This window comes from Procambarus clarkii, chromosome 30 (genome assembly GCF_040958095.1).
Source record: "Procambarus clarkii isolate CNS0578487 chromosome 30, FALCON_Pclarkii_2.0, whole genome shotgun sequence".
Lineage (NCBI taxonomy): Eukaryota > Metazoa > Arthropoda > Malacostraca > Decapoda > Cambaridae > Procambarus > Procambarus clarkii.
In genome coordinates, this window is record NC_091179.1 from 34,920,975 (window position 1) to 34,935,214 (window position 14,240).

Sequence of the window (14,240 nt, forward strand, 5' to 3'; positions counted from 1 at the left end):
CATACATTCTCCTGTGTAAATTACGTTTATAAAGCCCTTTTTCTAACTGCAAACCCTGTTCTGAAACTCTTCCTGGACAGATGTAATAGAACACATGGCCACGTCCCCACCAGACATAAATATCTCTTTGATATCCCCAGAGTCAAACTTAATCTATGTAAACACTCTATGTAAATAAAGGGACCTAGTCTATGGAACTCACTCCCTTATAATGATTTGAAAAGCTGTCCAACTTCTGCCATATTCAAAAATAAAACCAAAAAGTACCTGTAGTACTTTTTAAGTACGAGGGAGTAATGCGCAAAGCGTCCCTCACCTGTGACGTCACAGCGTCACCTGACGCCATATCAACACATCGGCCATTTTGTCGTCAGTTCAGTCATGGCGAGGACTAACCCTTCATGCAAACTGCACCTACTATCAAGAAGAAGAAGATTTTGTGTTCCACCGATAGTATTATCGTAAGTAAGCACTTATATTTTATATTTTATTAAATTAATTGATTCTATTTTTCTGTAATAAAGGTCCAAAGGGTTGTTAAGGAACAAGGGTGTAGCGATACCGACGCTCAGTGCGCTCAACTCACACCAAAGTATCACCTGTGTAGCTTCTGTAATTAGTGTTAATTAGTTATGCTATAAGATAATGAAGCGAGTATAAGATTAACTCGCTACAAGGGTACTGTGTTGGGAGGTGAGGGCTGTTACTGGTGTCTGTGGGGATGTGAGGACTTGTACCAACCACTATCACCACCAGTACCTTGTCTTGCATCCTGCTTAGTATTCCTATTGAGATATGAAGTATTATTGCATTCATATAATTATTCATTCATTGTCATTACTATTTTTATGGGCTATGTTCTGTTACCCTAATGCTTTTTACCCCTGGGCATGTCCATTTACTCTCCAGCCCTTCACAAGCCACTGCTGCACCCCCTCCATGCCCATACTTACTGTGCTTATTCTTACAGGACTGCACTGCATTATGTGGTGCTCACTGCCTGGACACCTTGATACATGCATTATAGGGTTCTGGTAGTTGTTCTACTCACCAAGCCCTTCCAAGGCCAGGCTTGACATGTGAGAGCTTGGTCCAACAGGCTGTTGCTTGGACAGGCCCCTCAGGCCCACATATCCACCACAGCCTTGTTTGTCCGGCACTTCAAAATCAAATGTTTATTTACGTAAGGTACATACATATTTTTAGGTAAGGTACTCTTTATTTGGGTAAATTTATCTTCGTAGTATTTAGCTTTGGCTCGTCTAATTATCTTGGATAGCAATAACGAGTAATTCTTTGAGAATTCTTTGGAGACAATTCCTAACCTATACTTCTCCCAACCTATACTTCTTCTCAAGGTCATCTTCACTTCTTGAAGATGTTCAGGTTTTCTCTTGAAGATGTCGACGGTTGTTCCAGCAATACTGTATTTCTTTTATTGCTGAAAACCTGTTTTCAGCAATAAAAAAATAATCCTGAATCCAGAAAAAAATCCCTTTTGTATCGTCTGGAAATTTTCAAATATTGCTGATCAAACCTGAGTCTAAATTATTTGTATATATTATGAATTACAGAGGTCCCAGGACAGGGTTTTTAGGCACTCCACTTACATTTTCCCACTCTGACTTAACCCCCATTTATACAAACTCAGTCTTATCTTTTAGCTAATAATTTATTGTACACACCATACTCAGCCTGTGTAGGGTAGTTTATTGTGCATGTGTAGTATATATATTTGTGTAGTATATTTGGTATATATAATGCCTCTAACCTCTCCTCATAGTTCTTGTCCTTCAGTTCTGGGAGCCACTTAGTAGCATGTCTTTGCACCTTTTCCAGTTTATGTGCTTCTTAAGATATGGGCACCATACAACCGCTGCATATTCCAACTTTGGTCTAACAAAAGTCGTGAACAATTTCTTGAGTATTTCGCCATCCATGCATTTAAAAGCTCTGAATATTATCCTTTACCTGCAATTGGTTGTTGCTGTATTTATAGAATATGATTTGTTCTACTTTACATTTGTTTGTTCCTTTTTTTCAAAATTTCTTTCTGCCTCTCTCCTCACTGCCGTGTAGTTGTTTCTCTTTGTATTACTGGTATGTTTGGGGGTTTGGCCTCTTCGTATATTGATTCCATTTTTGTGTCTTTTGGTCTCTGTCCGTCTTGAAATTTCAGTTGAACAAATCCTGTTTCCTAGTTCTGCATCTTTGTTTTGGTATAAATGTTTTTGTTCCTTTATCATATATTTCACAAAATTGACATACTGTGCATTAATTCATCTCAATTACTTCCTTTCCTAACAGCAAGCCTTTCCAGTAAAATTCTTTGAATTCTTTTCTGACTTCTGGCCTAATGTTTGTTTTATCCTAGTGTGTATGATGCCTAGCGTGTGTCTGGTGCCTGTTGTGTTAAACCGAAGATAAATGCATAAGTATAGGTCAGTAATTTCTCCAGCTTTGAAAGGGGCTTTCATTATGCAGCAGTATTCCACTCTAGAGAGCACTAGCGTCTTGAAAACTATCATCATCGGTATAGCATCTCTAGTGTGAAAAGTTCTTGTTATCTATCCTGTCATTTTTCTTGCAGTTGTGACGGCTACTTTATTGTGTTCTTTAAATGTAAGGCCTTCTGACATCAGTACACCCAAATCCTTTATGTTGCTTTTCCGTTCAATGTTATGATTTGACTGAGTTTTGTAAGTGGTTTCCGTTTTTATATTTTTTATTTTTTCCGTAGCGCATGAGCTGAAACTTATGTTCGTTAATCACCATGTTATTTTCTGTAGCCCATAGAAAGACCTGATTTACATCTGATTGGAGGTTTGCCGTGTCCTCTATGTTGCCTACTCTCGTGAAGATTCTAGTGTCATCTGCAAAGGATGATCAAGTACTATAGGTTGTGTCCTTGTCTATGTCCGATATGAGGATGAGAAAAAGTATTGGAGCAAGCACAGTACGCTTGGGGACTGAGCTCTTTACGGTTGATGGTCCAGATTTTATTTTGTTGACTACTACACATTGGGTTCTATTAGTCAGGAAGTTGTATATCCATCTGCCTATTTTTCCGGTAATTCCTTTTGAACGCATTTTATGTGCAATAACACAATGGTCACATTTGTCAAAGGCTTTTTTTTGTCAAAGCGTTTTGTTTGTCTTCCATGGCATCTAGTGCCATGTCAGAGTGGTCCAGCAACTGTGATAGGCAAGAGCGCCCTGTTCTGAAACCATGTTGTCTGGGGTTATGGAGATGCTGTGATTCCATGTATTTTGTGATCTTACTTCTTAGCATTCTCTCAAAGATTTTTATGATGTGCGATGTTAGTGCTATCGGTCTGTAGTTTTTTGCCTCTGCCTTATTTCCTCCTTTATGGGGCGGTGCTATCTCTGCTGTTTTTAGTATGTCAGGGACAATGCCAGTATCTTGGCTTTGTCTCCAAAGAATGTGAAGGGCCTGCGATAACGTTTTTTACAGTTCTTGATGAATATAGAGTTCCAAGAGTCAGGGCCTGGTGCAGAGTGCATAGGCATACTGTCTATGGCTTCTTCAAAATCCAGTGGGGATAGGATCACATCTGATTTATGATTTGATGTTGGTATCATATCCATGAAAAATTCATTTGGGTTATCAATCAGATGGATGGAGAGCTACACTCGTGGTGTCCCATTTTCCCAGCACTCTTTGTCATATAATGCTTTGAAACTTTTGACGGATTTGGCCTCCACCACCTTCTCACCTAACATGTTCCAACCGTTTACCATTCTGTTTGCAAAAGTGAATTGTCTTACATTTCTTCGGCATCTTTGTTTAGTTCGTTTAAATCTATAACCTCTTGTTCTTGAAATTCCAGGTCTCGGGAAATCTTCCCTATCAAGTTTATCAATTCCTGTTACTGTTTTGTACGTAGTGATCATATCTCCTCTTTTCCTTCTGTCTTCTAGTTTGGAATATTTAATGCCTCTAATGTCTCCTCATAAATCCTGCCCTTCAGTTTTGGTATGAATGTTTGTGTGCCTTCATCGTATATTTTGCAAAATATGGAATACATCTCATTTACTTTACTTTAAGAATATGGTTCGATCAATTAAAAACCCTCTTGTTCAAATTGCAAAGAGACTGAAAGAGATGCAGCATGCTCAATGGATTATATATTAGTGATTATTATTAGGATTATATATTAGTGAATCATATTAGTGATTCAATTATTATGGTCATAAAACAATAAACAAATAGTTTTGGTGTTATTACACTCTATTCACAGGTTATATATAAGTATCTGCATGTTTTGTTCACCATTACAAACCACTAAGTTGGTTTGATTTTTGTTGAGATTGTTATTTATGATAAGATTCCTTACGTTATCTGAGAATGAAGCTATGTCGGTATTGGGAAATCTATAGATGGCACTTATAGTCAAGGAGGATTTAAGGGATTTACTGGAGAACTTGGCAAAGGTATATTCACAATAGTCGTCTCTATTACTAATGAGACTATTGCAGATGAAGGTATCTTTGTAAGATATTGCTATGCCACCTCCTTTTTTTATTAGGCCTGCAGTTGTGAATGGCTTTATTATCAGCCAAGTTGTAGCATACAACATAGCATATATATGTATATGGCATACATACATACATATATATATATATATATATATATATATATATATATATATATATATATATATATATATATATATATATATATATATATATATATATATATATATATAATATGTTACAACATAACAGGCCAATTACACTGGATTAATCTTTGTGTTTAGATAGGAGATGCCTCGTATGGGCCAATAAGCCTTCTGCAGCCCCTATGTTTATCCCTTATGTATCCCCCCATGTTTTCACCTTCATTGTATTATCACCTGACCTAATGCGGGTATAAAATCAACTAATATATATATATATATATATATATATATATTCAAAATTCGTCAGTGTACTACATTTTTGTTGTTGCTTTTAGGTGATGCTTTTAACCAGTGTATGTGGGTCTGATTGCGCAACCACAGTTCGAAGAATAATGAAGATATGAACAAACGGCCTGTGGTCACTATACAGTCTGGAAGGGCAAAAGAAGAAATTGGCATTTCTACAAAAACAAGAACTATATAATGTTATTTTAAGTAAGTAACCAAAAAATTAAATAATTTTTTTAAAGTTTAAAATTCACTTAAAAATGTAAATTTTAAGTTAAAAAATTTTAACCAAAAAACTTGATATTTTTCATATTTGGAACCATTCCATAATCCCAAGCATAAATGATTATATTTCTATCACTTGCTCTTAAGATTGTTTCATTTAATAGAGGTTGGGCATAATTGTTCTCTGCTGCTAATAGAACTGACTGACTTAGCTATAGGAAAATGTAAAATTAATTGGTTTATCCATTACAGTATTTTGCAGTTTATTTCATGATCCTGTGCTTAATACTTGCATAAATAGTAGATTACAAAATGCATTTTTATATCATTAGTATTGAATAATAATAATGCAAATAATTGACTTATAAATGATGTACAATTAATTGGTAGGTGATATTATATTAATATTTTTTCATTCTTGCAAAGCCTTAACAAAGTCATTAACATGTTAATATAAACTTGATCACCTTCCACTTATTTTCTCATGTGCTACCTACATGTACAAAACCTTATTCCTAAATGCATATTTTGTTCTGAAACTTGTCCTTTATATGTTGTGTATCACCATCTCTGGAGAGTTTTATCTGATTGATGTATAAATTACTTTTAATTTTACAGAATATTATTGTTATACTGAATTTATTATTATATAAATAACTTAATTTTACAGAATCATCTATCGACGCACATCCACAAGTTGAGGAGGAGGATGTGACCTTCCAGATTTCTCAAGTACTGAAACAGGCACCAAACAGGCCTGGTGGATCTAGGTACAAGGTAAAATAATTGAATTTTTTTTTTTTTTTTTTACTAATTGTCCGAGATATATATATATATATATATATATATATATATATATATATATATATATATATATATATATGTCGTACCTAATAGCCGGAACGCACTTCTCAGCCAACTATGCAAGGCCCGATTTGCCTAATAAGCCAAGTTTTCATGAATTAATGTTTTTTAGACTACCTAACCTACCTAACCTAACCTAACCTACCTTTTTCGGCAACCTAACCCAACCTAACCTATGAAGATAGGTTAGATTAGGTTAGGTAGGGTTGGTTAGGTTCGGTCATATATCTACGTTAATTTTAACTACAATAAAAAAAATTGACCTCATACATAATGAAATGGGTAGCTTTATCATTTCATAAGAAAAAAATTAGAAAAAATATATTAATTCAGGAAAACTTGGCTTATTAGGCAAATCGGGCCTTGAATAGTAGGCCAAAAAGTGAGTTCTGGCTACTAGGTACGACATATATATATATATATATATATATATATATATATATAAATATATATATAAATATATATATATATATATATATATAAATATATATATAAATATATATATATATATATATAAATATATATATAATGTGTCGTACCTAGTAGCCAGAACGCACATCTCAGCCTACTATGCAAGGCCCGATTTGCCTAATAAGCCAAGTTTTCTTGAATTAATGTTTTTTCGACTACCTAACCTAACATTTTCAGCTACCTAACCTAACCTATAAAGATAGGTTAGGTTCGGTCATATATCTCTATTAATTTTAACTCCAATAAAAAAAGAATTGACCTCATACATAATGAAATGGATAGCTTTATCATTTCATAAGAAAAAAAATAGAGAAAATATATTAATTCATGAAAACTTGGCTTATTAGGCAAATCGGGCCTTGCATAGTAGGCTGAAAAGTGCGTTCTGGCGACTAGGTACGACATATATATATATATATATATATATATATATATATATATATATATATATATATATATATATATATATATATATATATAATATGTATGTGTGTGTGTGTGTGTAATTACCTAAGTGTAGTTAAAGGATGAGACCGTCTTCCCAGCACTCTTTGTCATATAACGCTTTGAAACTACTGACAGTCTTGGCCTCCACCACCTTCTCACCTAACTTGTTCCAACCGTCTACCACTCTATTTGCGAAAGTGAATTTTCTTATATTTCTTTAGCATCTGTGTTAAGCTAGTTTCAATCTATGACCTCCTGTTCTTGAAGTTCCAGGTCTCAGGAAATCTTCCCTGTCGATTTTATCAATTCCTGTTACTATTTTGTATGTAGTGATCATATCACCTCTTCTGTCTTTTAGTTTTGGCATATTTAATGCCTCTAACGTCTCCTCGTAGCTCTTGCCCTTCAGTTCTGGGAGCCACTTAGTAGCATGTCTTTGCACCTTTTCCAGTTTGTTGATGTGCTTCTTAAGATATGGGCCAACTTCTGTTGTTGGGCACCACACAACAGCTGCATATTCTAGCTTTGGCGTAACAAAAGTCATGAACAATTTCTTTAGTATATCACCATCCATGTATTTAAACGCAATTCTAAAGTTAGAAAGCGTAGCATAGGCTCCTCGCACAATATTCTTTATGTGGTCCTCAGGTGATAGTTTTCTATCTAGAACCACCCCTAGATCTCTTTCTTTATCAGAATTCTTTAAAGATTTCTCACATAATGTATAGGTTGTGTGGGGTCTATGTTCTCCTGTTCCACATTCCATAACATGGCATTTATTAACATTAAATTCCATTTGCCAAGTGGTGCTCCATATACTTATTTTATCCAGGTTTTCTTGAAGGGCATGACAATCATCTAAATTTCTTATCCTTCCTATTATCTTAGCATCATCAGCAAACATGTTCATGTAATTCTGTATACCAACTGGTAGATCATTTATGTAGACAATAAACATCACTGGTGCAAGAACTGAACCCTGTGGTACTCCACTTGTGACATTTCTCCAGTCCGATACATTGCCTCTGATTACTGCCCTCATTTTTCTATGTCAGAAAATTTTTCATCCATATTAGAAGCTTACCTGTCACCCCTCCAATATTTTCCAGTTTCCAGAACAACCTCTCTATGTGGAACTGTCGAATGCCTTTTTTAGGTCCAAATAGATGCAGTCAACCCAACCATCTCTTTCCTGTAATATATCTGTTGCTCGATCATAGAAACTGAGTAAATTCGATACACAGGATCTTCCAAATCGAAAACCATACTGTCTGTCTGAAATTATATCATTTCTCTCCAGGTGTTCTACCCATTTAGTTTTAATTATTTTTTCCAATATTCCAATTCCAATTTTTTCCAATAATGTGTGTGTGTGTATGTATATTTGTGTTGTTGAATATGACCGAAAGTCAGTCTTTCTGCCCCTCTCCTTACTGCTATTGTTGTTTCTCGCATCTGTGTATTGCTTGTATGTTTGGGCAATTTTTCCCCTTTTCCTAGTTCTGCATCTCTGCTTTAGTATAAATTTTGTTGTGCCATTATCATATATTTCACAAAACTTGACATACATCTCATTTACTTCATGTCCTAACAGCAAGTGTTTCTGTCAAATTCCTTAAGGAAATATCTGAGTTCCCCATAATGACCTCTCCACAAGTCAGGTTTTTCAACTGCTTCAAGCTCATTTTCTTCCAGATTATAATGCATTGCATACTTTATTCCCAAAAAGACATGGTCACTTTTACCCAAGTGACAATGTCACTTGGGTAAAAGGAGGGAGGTACTGAAAGGAGGAAAAGGGAGGTACCAAAGGAGGGAGGTACTGAATGATAAATATATCTTTCTCTTTCCTGGTAAATATAATATCCAGCATGGAGGGAACATCCCCTTCCCTCATCCTCGTAGCTTGTTTAACATGTAGAAACATGAATGTTTACAGGGTGAGGTTTACGAAATTATATATATATATATGTTGTACCTAATAGCCAGAACGCACTTCTCAGCCTACTATTCAAGGCCCGATTTGCCTAATAAGCCAAGTTTTCATGAATTAATGTTTTTTCGTCTACCTAACCTACCTAACCTAACCTAACCTAGCTTTTTTTGGCTACCTAACCTAACCTTACCTATAAATATAGGTTAGGTTAGGTTAGGTAGGGTTGGTTAGGTTCGGTCATATATCTACGTTAATTTTAACTCCAATAAAAAAAAATTGACCTCATACATAGAGAAAAGGGTTGCTTTATCATTTCATAAGAAAAAAATTATAGTAAATATATTAATTCAGGAAAACTTGGCTTATTAGGCAAATCGGGCCTTGAATAGTAGGCTGAGAAGTGAGTTCTGGCTACTAGGTACGACATATATATATATATATATATATATATATATATATATATATATATATATATATATATATATATATATATATATATATATATATATATATATATATAATTGGTCTCTGGTCTATATATATATATATATATATATATATATATATATATTATATATATATATATATATATATATATATATATATATATATATATATTTATATATATACATATATATATACATATATATATACATATATGTATATATATATACATATAAGTTTGTGTGTGTGTAATTTATATAAATAAATAATTAAATATTAATTTTGTTAATATCTTTTCAGGGAAAACTTGCAAGTACAATTCGTATACAAGAGGGGCAACAAGAGCCAGAGGATGTCTACTAAGAAAATATATAAGTCTTTATCCTCACACTCTTGATATATGGTCTTCTCTGGTCTCTTTATTTTCTCTCCTCACAAATGTCCCTTTTTTTTATTTCTTTTACGTTTCTCTCCTGTTTTTCTTGTCTTTTAATCTCTCCTTTCCTCCTCTCTTCTAACACCTCTCGTTTCCTGTCTCTTCTAGCTTCTCTCTTCCTTTACTTTTTATATTTGTGGTATTCATTTATGTCAGTTTTATCTTGTATATTTTTCTTGTATCTTTTTCTTATCTTGTGTTTCTCTTCCCCTTCTCTTCAATGATTTCTCATTTCTCTCCTCTCTCTGTTGTTTCTGTTCTGTCTTCTCTCTCCTTGCCTTAATTTTGTTCTGTCTCCTCTTTTGTTGTGTGTGTGTCTTTCTGTCTGTCTGTCTCTCTTTCTCTCTCTCTGGCTCTCTTTCTTTCTCTTTCTTTCTCTCTTTCTCTCGCTCTCTCTCTGGCTCTCTTGCTCTCTCTCTCTGGCTCTCTCTCTGGCTCTCTCTCTGGCTCTCTCTCTCTCTCTCTCTCGCTCTCTCTCGCTCTCTCTCTCTGGCTCTCTTGCTCTCTCTCTCTCTGGCTCTCTCTCTCTCTCTCTCTCTCTCTCTCTCTCTCTCTCTCTCTCTCTCTCTCTCTCTCTCGCTCTCTCTCGCTCTCTCTCGCTCTCTCTCGCTCTCTCTCTCTGGCTCTCTCTCTCTGGCTCTGTCTCTCTCTCTCTCTCTCTCTCTCTCTCTCTCTCTCTCTCTCTCTCTCTCTCTCTCTCTCTCTCTCTCTCTCTCTCTCTCTGGCTCTCTCTCTCTCTGGCTCTCGCTCTCTCTCGCTCTCTCTCTCTGGCTCTCTTGCTCTCTCTCTGGCTCTCTCTCTCTCTGGCTCTCTCTCTCTCTGGCTCTCTCTCTCTCTGGCTCTCTCTCTCTCTCTCTGGCTCTCTCTCTCTGGCTCTCTCTCTCTCTCTCTCTGGCTCTCTCTCTCTGGCTCTCTCTCTCTCTCTCTCTCTGGCTCTCTCTCTCTCTCTCTCTCTGGCTCTGGCTCGCTCTGGCTCTGGCTCTCTCTCTCTCACTCTGGCTCTCTCTCTCTCACTCTGGCTCTGGCTCTCTCTCTCTCTCTCTGGCTCTCTCTCTCTGGCTCTCTCTTTCTCTCTGGCTCTGTCTCTCTCTCTCTCTCTGGCTCTCTCGCTCTCTCTGGCTCTCTCTCTCTGGCTCTGTCTCTCTCTCTCTCTCTCCCTCTCTCTCTCTCTCTCTCTCTCTGGCTCTCTCGCTCTCTCTGGCTCTCTCGCTCTCTCTGGCTCTCTCGCTCTCTCTGGCTCTTTCACTCTCTCTGGCTCTCTTTCTCTCTGGCTCTCGCTCTCTCTGGCTCTCTCTCTGGCTCTCTCTGGCTCTCTCTCTCTGGCTCTCTCTCTCTGGCTCTCTCTCTCTCTCTCTCTCTCTGGCTCTCTCTCTCTCTCTGGCTCTCTCTCTCTCACTCTCTGGCTCTCTCTCTCACTCTGGCTCTCTCTCTCTCTCTCTCTCTCTCTCTCTCTCTCTCTCTCTGGCTCTCTCTCTCTTTCTCTCTGGCTCTGTCTCTCTCTCTCTCTCTCTCTCTGGCTCTCTCTCTCTTTCTCTCTGGCTCTGTCTCTCTCTCTCTCTCTCTGGCTCTCTCGCTCTCTCTGGCTCTCTCTCTCTCTCTGGCTCTCTCGCTCTCTCGCTCTCTCTGGCTCTTTCACTCTCTGTGGCTTTCTTTCTCTCTGGCTCTCGCTCTCTCTGGCTCTCTCTCTCTCTGGCTCTCTGGCTCTCTCTCTCTCTCTGGCTCTCTCTCTCTCTCTCTGGCTCTCTCTCTCTCACTCTCTGGCTCTCTCTCTCTCTCTCACTCTCTCTCTCTGGCTCTCTCTCTCTGGCTCTCTCTCTCTCACTCTCTGGCTCTCTCTCTCTCACTCTCTCTCTCTGGCTTTTATTTCTCTGGCTCTGTGGCTCTCTCTCTCTGGCTCTCATATTTCATTTGATTTAAAAATGTCTGAGATTTTTTACTTAATCTAAGTTATATTGCATGGTGCTAATATAAATATTATACATGTCTGTTTTTTCTTTTCTTTCTCTTTCTCCCTTTCTTTCTTTCTCTTTCTTTCCTTCTCTCTCTTTTTCTTTCTCTTTCTACATGATTATTATGCTTGACTGTGTTTACATTCACTTGTAGATTTTTATTTTTAGTTAATTAGTCCTAAACTTTTGATTAATAGATTTTTATTATTAGTCATAGAAAAACTATAGTGTTATATGTATACTCGGAAAATTTTACTTGTTTTAGTTTTAAGTAACAATAACTGCTTATAACGTCAGACTGATCTCAGCATGACATGAATCACAGGCTGCTTGATCACAAAATCTATTGTGTTCACATATTGCATATATAGATTTTTATAGATTTTTAAATTTTTACTTTTATATTCTGTTATATAGTCTATATATTTCGAGCTATTACATATATTTTGTTGTATTACTCATTCTTAATTAAATAAATATAATATTTTAATTCTCTTTTTGTACCCTATTTATTTGTAATTTACACATACATATATAGGATGTCCATTTCTATCTCAGATATGTCTTCTTTCTTTCTCTCCCTTTCTATTTCAGATATGAATTACAAAATTATTATACCCTAATTTACCCTAAACGTTTTAATGTAGGTAATTAAAAGATCATAAAAAAGTTTTTAGAAATGTTAATTATTTACGTTCTAAGGTTGTATATAAAAGTTCTCAAAAAACCTTTTCTAAACGTAATTATAAACGTGCTGAAAACAATGAAATGTCGTTTTTAGGATGTTTTAAAAACATGAAAATGTTTGCTGGGTAGTCACCTCTCTCCTGTGAGGTGAGGATGTTGGATGAGCTTGTAACTGGTTTTTTATCAACACTGTGTAATCTTTCATACAGAATAGGGTAGCAGCACATTGGTGTGTATACTTAAGCTTGTTAAAAAAAAGACATTGAGAGGAATCTTAAAGAAACTGGTAAGAATAATTATGATATACTATTTCCATGATTCAGTGCTTAGTTAGTTCTTATGAAAATCAAAGTTATTATTTAGTCAAATTTAATTTATTTTTTTTGTATTGAGGCAGGTATTTTCTCTCCTGATTCCATATATGACCAACTATCCTGTGAGATGGTAATATTAGATGAACTTATAGCTAGTTTTTGATCTACACTGTGTAATCTTTCATATAGAAGAGGGTAGCAGCACATTGCTGAGTACACCTAATATTGTTATTAAAAAAAATATCATCAGTAAATTATATAGTTTTGATTTTTTTTTATTAACAAGCTTATCTATACACAGCAGTGTGCTGCTACCTTATTCTGCATGAAAGATTACAGTGTACATCAAACACTAGCTATAAATTCATCTAATATCCCCATCTCACAGGATGGGGATACATCACATCACTAAATGTCATTTATAACTATATGCCTATTAAGTAGAAGATTTTAATTATTAATAGCATTATAGTTTGGTTTTATTATTAACCCCTCAACTGCGCAACGCGCCTGCACGTGCCCTCGATGGGGTGCGCAAAGCACCTCAGGGTATTTATATTTTTAGCGTTCCATTCAAAATTCCCGCGGCTACATGGGGTTCACATCAGCTTCCTCAGGGCTCTTGTAAACAGACGCCATCTTTAAAAAAAATCGTGGGCCTCATTCCTGGGTGTGAGAGCCTCAGTACTGAGTGAGAAACCAAGACTGGCGCACACAACATGAGCTCACAGCACTGCTGTTCAGCACTGTGACCACAGCATCGCCTAATAATGTTAAAATATATATATATAACGTGTATTATTTAGCTATGAAACGTGTATTATTTAGCTATGATAGTATTACAGAAGAGCCTGAGTGTGATAATGACTGTGTACAATGTTCAAATGTCAGTGATTCAATGCTGTTCACGAGGTTCACAGTGCTAACCTCAGTACCACAGCATTATTTCATCCATTTAGGAATCGTCAAATGACTTTGTAGGTTCCTTTACAAAATAAACTTGTGGTCAATTAGTGACCAGGATTGTGATAATGGCAGGATTGTGGTGATAATTAGCACTGTGCGTAGTATTGTGGGAGGAGGAGGTTTGGTGAGGGAGGGAGGGAGAGACCCCAGATAACATCATTGTGTGTGGCAGCCACTCTTGTTTTGCTCACCATACAAGCTTATTGGTTCGCTATTGTGAATACACATGTACATGGGTATATACAATGTGTGTATGTACCCATGTACATATGTGTATAGTATTGTGGGAGGAGGAATTTTGGTGAGGGAGGGAGGGAATCGAGGCAGCCTCACGGTGTGTGGCAGCCACTCTTGTTTTGCTCACCATAGTGGTTCTATGGTCTTAGTGGTTCGCTATGGTGAACACATATCAGCATGGGTATATACAATGTGTGTTTATAGTGCAATAACAGCAACAGGAGTATGTTGTTAGGAGCTATTTTGGTGAGGGAGGTGACGTCATAATCGTAGCATCATCTGCTGGCTGCTGTGTGATTTCTCATGCAGTGTATGGTGGCCACTGTGCTGACA

The 14,240-nt window shown here is 36.4% G+C and overlaps 1 long non-coding RNA gene across 1 annotated transcript; it reads left to right on the plus strand.

Annotated features, from left to right (window-relative positions):
* Positions 1 to 336: 336 nt before the first annotated feature.
* LOC138370096 (uncharacterized) lies at positions 337 to 10,247 on the plus strand. The gene is made up of 4 exons (XR_011230048.1): positions 337 to 461; positions 4,979 to 5,138; positions 5,827 to 5,933; positions 9,619 to 10,247. It is a non-coding gene; the product is annotated as an uncharacterized lncRNA (long non-coding RNA).
* The last annotated feature ends 3,993 nt before the right edge of the window (positions 10,248 to 14,240 follow it).